The sequence below is a fragment of the Scyliorhinus torazame genome, chromosome 8 (genome assembly GCF_047496885.1).
Source record: "Scyliorhinus torazame isolate Kashiwa2021f chromosome 8, sScyTor2.1, whole genome shotgun sequence".
In the NCBI taxonomy this organism is placed as follows: Eukaryota; Metazoa; Chordata; class Chondrichthyes; order Carcharhiniformes; family Scyliorhinidae; genus Scyliorhinus; species Scyliorhinus torazame.
The window spans coordinates 105,993,207-106,002,957 of NC_092714.1; the positions used below are offsets into that span (position 1 = coordinate 105,993,207).

Sequence of the window (9,751 nt, forward strand, 5' to 3'; positions counted from 1 at the left end):
CTGCCCCGTCTAAGCCCCTGGCACAAAGTGAGTCCCAGTCAATATTGGGGAAGTTGAAGTCTCCCATCACAACAACCCTGTTGTTTTTACTCTTTTCCAAAATCTGTCTACCTATCTGCTCCTCTATCTCCCGCTGGCTGTTGGGAGGCCTATAGTAAACCCCCAACATTGTGATTGCACCCTTCTTATTCCTGATCTCTCCCCATATAGCCTCACTGCCCTCTGAGGTGTCCTCCCATAGTACAGCTGTGATATTCTCCCTAATCAGTAGCACAACTCCGCCGCTCCTTTTACATCCCCCTCTACCCCGCCTGAAACATCTAAATCCAGGCATAGGAATAGGCACAGGAATATCCACCCAACCACTTTCCCCCCAGGATTCAGCCCAGTATTCCTCCACATTCACTGCTGCCAGGTTCCACTCCCCCCACCATTCATAAGGGTTTTTGAAACCTTCCTTAGTGCTGGCAGAAATCAGTACCCTTATCAATGCTGCCAAACCTCAATACCCCACAAGCGCTGCTGGATCTTAGCTTCTTCCTCAAGCTTGCCAGATTCCAATTCCTTCCTCAAATGCCACCAGCATCCTTCTCTCTATTACCAGCATTACAGATATAACAAATTAGTTTAGAAGTTCAGTAATAAACATGCAGGTCAACGTGCTTTTCAAACTAGACCAGCAACACACTGTGCAGAAAATGTCAGAGGTAACTGTTCCGAATGTATCCCTCGCTTGGCCAAGGCATGGAAACCATTTGTACAGGAGAATCAATGTTTCTAGCAATTTAAAAACATTTTAAAACACTTCATTAGCATGTATAAGGCATCGGGTACGATTTTCAGCTTCCGATCGCCGCGGGCGCAAACCCAGTAATGGCCACAAACTCTCATGAGAGGCCAAAAACAGAATTGGTGTCAGCGAGAAATCCGATTACGATGTTCCTGGGTCCTCCCCGCTGATGCAATTAGATTCATTCCCAGGAAGGGTGAACTTGATTTGAATGACTTTGAATCCATTTTAATTTCATCAGCAAGGTTAAAGTCAGGTATTCAGAACTCATTGAATCTTCCCGCCCACCACCGTCATGTCACACGGGCGGGAAACACTATTGGTTTTTAAAAACGGGAACCAGGCACCATGGCCTCCAAGAGGGAGGAAAAGGTTGTACCAATGTGAGCAAGGGAGCAGTATCGGCCAGCCAACTGTAGAGGAGGCGTGGTTCAAGGTTGTTGGGGTTACGAGGGGTTTGGGGGTGAGGTATGCATTTCAGGGATCTCCCCAAGATGGGGGTCACGGTTGGCTCATGTTGCCATGAAGTTTTCAGCCTGTCTGTCTTAAAAGCTCCTCAGCACTCATATGAATGCAAAGGCTTTCAGTTTTCGCAGCTGCTGACTGTCCTGAGTGATTTTAGAGGAAGGATGTATGTTTTTAAAACTTTTCACTGACATGAATGATTCTTTTGACTGGATTGCGCTGCCAGAGGCAGCAGTAGAGGCGGGTATAATTCCGTCTTTTAAAAAGCATTCGGAAAGGTATATGAGAAAGATGGGTATAGAGGGATATGGGCCAAATGCGGGCAGTTGGGACTAGCTTAGTGGTAAAAACTGGGCAGCATGGACAAGTTGGGCGGAAGGGCCTGTTTTCATACTGTAAACCTCTATGACACTACGAGCACAGTTTGAAGCTGTTAGTTGCCTGGGGTAAGGACCAGTTGGGGGAGCAGGTCTCATGCGTTTGGGGGAAGGGAGCGATGCGACTGAAGGAGGCTACCCTAAGGGGCTGCCTGGGTCAGACCGTGAAAGCAAAGGCAGGTCAGTACTGAGGAAGTGGGGTGGGAAGGGGGTGGTCATTTGGTCGTCATTTAGAGGTTATGCAGTGGCTTCCCAGGAGACTTAAGCGTTAAAGGCTTGACAGCAAAAAGATCTTGGAGTGACAAAGCCTGAGAATGAACAGTGGCTTTGTGCGCCGCCTGACTATGCCTTAGAGAGTAATTGTGACCATGAACATTCCTGAGAGTCCTCCTTGTCGAACTAATTGGTCATCATGATTTGAGCCTTATTATTATCCACTTATTAGCCTTATCAAGGATGGAAGGTTGGGTGCAGGGCATCGGGAGCAAAAGTGTAGAGCCTCGCAGCTGCTACCCACAGACTACCTTAGAGGTTGCAAAAGCCCTCAATGTTCACATTCAGTTCAGTCGACCCTGCACAAGAGGATGGATAGCCATTGAAGTAGTCTGCCAGAACCCCCTGTGATGTTGAGATTAAGGAAAGGACCAACAAGACGCGGACCATTAGGTGACTCTGAAGGGGTAAGGGCATTGACCGGGGCTAGTCAAGTGGTGAAATTGGAAGGGCCACAAACATGTGAGTGTGGGCTGGCCGCTGGTTAAGGTGGAGGAATTTCAGCTTCCAGGACCAGGGGAACAAGGGGTTTGGATAAGGCTTGAAGGTAATGGAATGGAACAACAACTTGACTGTCTTTCTCTCATCCCTCACAGAGTTCTGAGATATATTGGGATGGAGCCAATGGAACTGGCGATTATACTGATCACTGTACTGCAGGACCATAGACTCCAGCAGTTAAGACAGGCCATACCCAGGAAGGATCCAAAACCAGGAGGCCTGAAGCCGCAGGTCAGGTTCAAGCGTCAGTTGGCCATCAGGTCGAAGATGGGGCTTTAAGGCAAAGAAGGAGACAAAATGTGTACAGAGCCTGGGTGTCCTTCATGGAACTGTCAGACAACATGTGCCGCAGGAGACTCCAACTCACAAAGGAGACAGTGCGGCACCTGTGCCACCTTCCATCAAACCTTGCATGACATGGAGGGGGAGGAGGGAACCCACTCCCTGTGCCGTGGCGGTCACAGCAGCCCTGAACTTTTATGCCACTTTTGGAACTTTTATGTTCCAGGATTCTGTGGGATCTTGCAGATCAGCCACACACAAATACATCGGCAATGTGACGGATGCACTGTATGCCAGGTCTCAGACCACATTAACTTTGACTTTGACCAGGCCCACCAGGATGAGGGGGCTATGGGATTTGTGTCCATCGCTGGTTTGTCACAGGTCCAGGGGGTCATTGATGACAATTGACAATTCTCGCACTGTGGCATCAGGGAGCCCTATATCAACAGGAAGGAGTCCCACTCCCTTCATTTGCAGCTGGTGTGTGACCATCTCATGAACATCATGCACATCTGTGCACACTTTCCACTGAGTATGCATGACAGTTTTGTCCTGGGGTAGTCACAAATTGCTGGGATTTTTGAGGGTCACCCAAGGCTGTCGGGATGGCTTGTAGGGAACAAGGGATACCTACTGAGGTCTACTGATGATGCCTGTAAGGAGGTCTGAGACCGAGGCAGAGTCCATTACAATGAGACTCACAGCACCATCCAGATCGTAATAGAGCGGTGCATCGGCCTTCTAAGGATTTGTTTCCGCTACCTCGACAGATCCGGTAGGGCCCTTCAATACAGTCACAGAGGGTTTCCCGCATCGCCGTTGTGTGCCGTGCCCTCCACAATGTAGCACAGCAACATGGCAACATATTCAAGGAAGACCAGGAGGAGTGGGACATTTCTTCTGATGAGGAGGATGTCCAGGAAGGTGTGGAGGGAGAGTGCAAGGAGGGCCAGGATAATGGGTGATAGGCGGCAGTGAGGGTTCGCATGAGCAGGAGGAAGTGGGGTGACCTTATCGCCTCCCGCTTCTCACTTTAGGATCTTGTTGACTGGTAGCTCTAAAACCCACCCCCAACAAGACCTTTATGACCACTCGGCCCTTCACCGTGATCAAGGGAGGCTTACCTCTTCATAACCATCTCATCAGGGTACTGGGCCTGGGTTGTCAATGTGCATGCTTAGCATGTCAATGCTGGAAGGTGACAATGACTCGCAATGAGGAAAGCTCTGATGCGCCTCACATTCTGTTTTTGTCCAACTCCTTTCTGTTTGATGACTGCAAACTGACTCCCTGGTTCATGTTTGAGTGAGGGTCAGAGCCACACACCCTTGTTCTGTTGCTCCAGAGGGGTAAAAGAGACTAGGTGTTGGGTTCACCTAGTCCATCTAGGAGTCTGTTGCTGTCGGTTTGAGGGGGGCTTATCGTTCACCTTGCATTGAAGGCCTGTGGTAAAAGCAGTGTCCAGATTGGGTGAGGACCTAACCCAGTGAGAGAAGGATGAAAGAGAGTGAGGCATTAAGATTGGGAACAACAATAACTTTTAATGTGACAAGTAGTGATTGTGACAAATTATTTTGAACCCTAACTACCTGTGCCTTACTTCACCCATGCCCATTCTGTGCTCCTAAAACTCTTTCATCTTGTGAGCACACCCCCACCACATCCAAGTGTGTTCCCAGGATTTACACGGGAAGTGGAGGCGGCCTGCTGCCTTCCATGCCCTTTTGCCTGAGATGCCCTTGATGGGTGTTAATCTGGAGGGTCTAGATTGCAGGTGGCACTGGTGTAGCCATGTCACCCAATTTTGCCTGCTGTACCTGAGGTATTCTGGTGTCAGGAATGGGGGATTCAGAAGGGCTGGCCACTGCCAGAGTCTCATTGGCAGAAGGCCTCAAATGGGCTGCTGCACTTCCTCTTCCCTTGGTGTTCTTTTGGACCCCTGGGTTATGCCATGGAATTGAGTGGCAGCAGGAGTGAGCTCCAGAAGCCAAAACCCATCTGGCACTTCCAGTCCTGGAAGCCCACCATTGTGAGCATCATGGTGTTGAGGCCCTCAGCCATGATCCTCAGACACTGAGCCACACCTTGGAGTTCACTAATCATGGTTCTGACATCTTGACCTAGCCTTTCCATTGCGATCGCCACCCTTGCAGTTTTGTCCTGGATGCCACACAAGGCTGACAACAATTCCTGCACTGAAGGCTTTGGGACTCCTTCAAACAGCCTTGCAGTTGCAAGAAAGTCATTTGTAGCCCTTCCTGGTATTCCTGGCTCTACTTTTACATCTCTAGCAGCTGAGGGAGGAATGTGTCCAGAGGCACGACACCTGACTGCGGGTAAGCTATGTCCTGGGATCCAGAAGACCTCTGACTGTCTGATCCTTGTAACGTTCCTGTGGCCACCTGAAGTGCATCAGAAACAGTGCAGTGCACACTAGAAGGTGACCCAGAAGCCTCTCTGATAAGTTTGCCACCAAGGTAATAGTCTCTGTGATGATGCCTGGTGCGGGCGATAGATGTGACACATCTTCGGTGTCCTCTTTGGAGATTTCCTCCAAGGTGCTGTGGGGGTTGAAGGGTGAGGCTCTGCTGGTAGATGGCCTGGGCTCATCGATGTTCCTGCAAGGCAAGGATATGGTTTCAGTAAATGGCAAGTTCAAGGGTTTGGGCACTTAAAGACTCTCTTGAGACAGGTCATCTGGATGAAGGTGCAATGGCTCCTCACTTCTCTGTCACAGGCCAAACTCAGTCCTCACCTGCGAACTCCATTGTCCTTTCTTCAAATGGAGTAAAAATCCTCAACTCAGAGGATATTATGAGCCTGGTGGATCAGAGGTTGAGGACAACTGGCATGAGTGTGCACCGTGCCAGGGCAGGGAGGGACTCTGATGGGGTGTACCGGGGGTTTGAAGATGATGCTGGCCGGGTGCTGGGAAGTTGAGAGGTGGTAGCATGTGGGTTCAAGGTGACATTCCGGGGTGACGGAATGCCAAAGTGGAGTCAGGGGGCACTTATCCTTACAGATCGTAGATCATTCATCTTTTTATGGCATTGAACTCCCGTCCACCTGGTCATGCTGCTCACACTGCCCATTGCTGCCATTGCCTCCCAGGCAGATTTGTCACATTACTGGGGACCTCCTGCCAACTCGAGGGTAGGTCATTGCCTTCCTCTCCTCCACCGCATCCAAATGTCTTGTTGGAGCCCTCTCCAACAATCTTGGAGCGGGACTTTGAGCAGCCATCCTCCTGGTGTGGTGCCATGCATATGCAGTGCCCACTTCATTGAAGTGCTCAGATGATCTGGTGCAGGTGAGTCAGACACTTTGAGCCTCAGGCCTGGTGTTTTTAACGTGGCAAAAAAATAAATTCTAAGTGCCCAAAGATCACGGGCGGGATTCTCCACTCCCGCGCCGAAGTGCCCACGCCGTCGTGCACGCCGTCGAGGTTCACGACGGCGCGAAACGGCCCCTATCCCGACCGATTCAGGGCCCGATAATGGGCTAGGAGCGGGGCCGCGTCATTTACTCGCGCCAGGCCTTGTCGCCGCGTAAAGGCGGCGCCGCATACATGACGCGGCCGGCGCCGCATAACTGGCGTCACCCGCGCATGCGTAGTTGCCGTCCTCTCCGAGTCCGCCCCGCAAGAAGGTGGCAGACGGATCTTGCGGGGCTGCGAAAGAAAGGAGGGCCTCCTTCAGAGAGGACGGCCCGACGATCGGTGGGCACTGATCGCGGGCCACCCCACATTTGAGGTACCCCCCGGTGCAGGGTACCTCCCCCCCTCCCCCCCCAGCAGGCCGCCCCCCCCCCCCAGCGTTCCCACGCTGTTCCCGACGGCAGCGACCAGGTGTGGACGGCGCCGGGGGGAACCCGCCGTTTTGGGCTGGCCGCTCGGCCCATTCGGGCCTGAGAATAGCGGGGGTGCCGGAGAATCGCCATTTTGGGCGTCTCGGGCGAGTCTCCGGCCTGCGGCCTGCGGATCTCGAAGGGGCCATTCCCGCCGCTTGGGAGAATCGTGGGAGGGCGTCGGACTAGCGTCGCGGGAAATTTTGGCAGCCCAGGCGATTCTCCCAACCGGCGCGGGAGTGGAGAAACGCGCCCCATGTTCTGGATTTTCATGGTGGAAATGGCATTTTGCCATTTTTCAGAAAATTCCACCCATCATGTTCTCACACCCAATGCTCTATGTGGGAAGTCATTTTAGGGTACAGATTGTAAAGGTAAAGGAAAGTTGTTTTGATGATGTTTCTAGGTTGTTTCTGTTATTTTACCTTAGTTTTGTTTCTTGCACACATTTTCCTAAGCTTTTGGGCCATATCTGCTTTAAAATGGCAACAATAAGTTTCCCAGTGGGAACCATTGAGACTTCCATGTCTGGAAGATCAGGAGGGTTGACAGTGCTTCAGAGGCAGCACAAGCTGCTTGAGAAGTGTGCTGCTAGCAGCCACATCTTTAGAACATGGTCAAGACATAGACATAGAATTTACAGTGCAGAAGGAGGCCATTCGGCCCATCGAGTCTGCACCGGCTCTTGGAAAGAGCACCCTACCCGAGGTTAATACCTCCACCCTATCCCCATAACCCAGTAACTCCACCCAACACTAAGGGCAATTTTGGACACTAAGGGCAATTTATCATGGCCAATCCACCTAACCTGCACATCTTTGGACTGTGGGAGGAAACCGGAGCACCCGGAGGAAACCCACGCACACACAGGGAGGATGTGCAGACTCCGCACAGACAGAGACCCAAGCCGGGAGTCGAACCTGGGACCCTGGAGCTGTGAAGCAATTGTGCTATCCACAATGCTACCGTGCTGCCCTAAAGTGTGGGGACATAGCCCCATTATTGGTCAAGTGACATCACTACAGTAACAATGGGCTGAATGGCCTCCTGTGCTGTAACCATTCTATGATTGTATAATTCTATTTGACAGACATAAGACTGGTGCTGAGTTCACTCTTCCCAGAGAAAGCAAGGCCAGCAGTGAGTGTTGAAATCACTATGACATGTGAATGCCATTTTGCTGGATGTTTTTTTTAAAAATCGGCAATGCCAATGACAGCACATTAAGTTTGCATGATATTGCAGGAAAGAAGTCATGCAGAGGTGATTGCTTGATTAGCTGCATCTGCTAAAGATGGCACTGGCACACCTGCCCACCAATGACCCTGCCCTGGGTATGTGCTTCAGGAGTTTGGTCAGCAGACAGGCAGGTCCAGATCTGTGCCATCTGTTGTAAGGTCAGCATTAGGCTGGCACATGCAGAGACAGTAGCAGTCAGTTGTAGCATGAAACCTGACTCCATATCCGTCAGAAAAAAGCTGCAGTGCTAAACTATAGGGATACTGAGGGGCAATCTCCTTGGAAGCTCAAGTTAGCACCACTTGGACATTTGCCCGCAGAAAACAGGGATTGGATGATTCCATCATCTTTACAGACTCATTCCTCTACCCGGAGGACCCATTCCCTTCATCTTTCTTACCATTTGTTTATGTGTTGCCGCTGTCAGCTTGAGCAAAGGCCGCTAATAGTCTTGAAAATGACTTTGAAACTCCTCGAGCATAGGGGGCCGGATTCTCCAATAATGGGGCTATGTCCCCACACCCGCCAGAAAACGGGTGGGAATCACTCCGGATTTTTTTCTAGAAGGTCCGGAGTGATTCTCCATTTTTAAGGGGGATGGCAGGGCCTCGGAGCGCTCCACGTAGCTCCGGCTGCCGATACGGGGTCCTGCACGTCTGGCGGGTCTGCGCGCGTGTGGCGGCCGTCTGCGGTGCCGTCCTTGCGCGACATGGCAGGCCCACACGGCGTGGAAGAAGAAGTAGGCTCCCCCAGATCACATCTGCCCGCCAATCGGTGGCCCCTGATCGCAGGCTTGGCTGTCGTGGAGGCCCCCCCCCCCGGGTGACGGATCCCTCCGCCGCCCACCAGGACGGCTACCACAGCCAGGCCCAGGACAATCAGGTTAACTCTTAACTATCCCTGAAATGGTCGAGCAAGCCTTAAGCTGTGGTTAACTGATACAAAAATGTCTAATAAGAAAACTGTGTCGATCAACCAACATTGACCCAGGCACAGGACACAGCAAAGGAACATGGGGAGCAGGCACATGGGAACACCACACCTGCAGGTTTCTTTCAAGTCAGGCACTATTCCGATTTTGTAATATATTGCGATTCTTTCATCATCACCTGAACTCCCAACCTAAAGCACTGTATGTAACCCTATATCACACAGATTGCAGTGTTTCTTGAAGGAAGCTCATTACCACATTTTCAAAGCAACTAGAAGTGGACAGTCTCTTCCAGTGATGTCCACACCAATGAACGAATAAAATGAAATTGGGGTCCTAATGGCATATTTAGGACCCGGATTGCAATTTTTACACACATATTGGCAGAGCTTGCAAAGAATTTCCACCCGCCCCAGCTTAAAGGTTGGGGAAAATCTGCCTTCCTCCCAGCGGCTTACACCCAGCCATTTAATATTTGGGGGAGGGATGAATTGACTTGAAGTGAGACTATCGCCTCCATCTGGGAGAGATGTTAACAAAGCGACTGGCTGGCATTTCTCTAGCTGCAGCTACGCCAATGGAAGCGGTGGCCACTTCTAGGACTGCATCCACTCCGCAATGGAGATCGTTGCTGGATGGGGAGGTAGGACCATCGAAACATTGGCCATTTGGTCCATCAAACGCACCATTCAATCTTCCTTTTTTAAAAATTCATTTTTGGGCTGTGGGTGTCCCTGGCTGGACCAGCATTTGTTGAGCATTCCTAATTGCCCTTTAACTGAGGCTTGCCAGGTCATTTCAGTGGGGGACAGTTAATAGTCAACCACATTTCTGTGGGTCTGGAGTCGCATGTCGGCTAAACAGAATAGGCTAGACTGGGTAAGGAGGGCAGATTTCCTTCCCTAAAGGACATAAGTGAATCAAATGGCTCTTACGACAATTGGCAATTGTGTATACTTTTAATTTCAGATTTTTATTGAATTCAAATTTCACCATCTGCCATGGTGGGATTCGAACTCGAAACCCCTGAGCATTACCCTGAGT

The 9,751-nt window shown here is 50.9% G+C and overlaps 1 long non-coding RNA gene across 1 annotated transcript; it reads right to left on the reverse strand.

Annotated features, from left to right (window-relative positions):
* Window positions 1-4,210: 4,210 nt before the first annotated feature.
* Window positions 4,211-8,530, reverse strand: LOC140428764 (uncharacterized). The gene is made up of 2 exons (XR_011948866.1): window positions 8,177-8,530; window positions 4,211-5,309 (listed from the first exon to the last, which is right to left on the reverse strand). It is a non-coding gene; the product is annotated as an uncharacterized lncRNA (long non-coding RNA).
* Window positions 8,531-9,751: the final 1,221 nt, after the last annotated feature.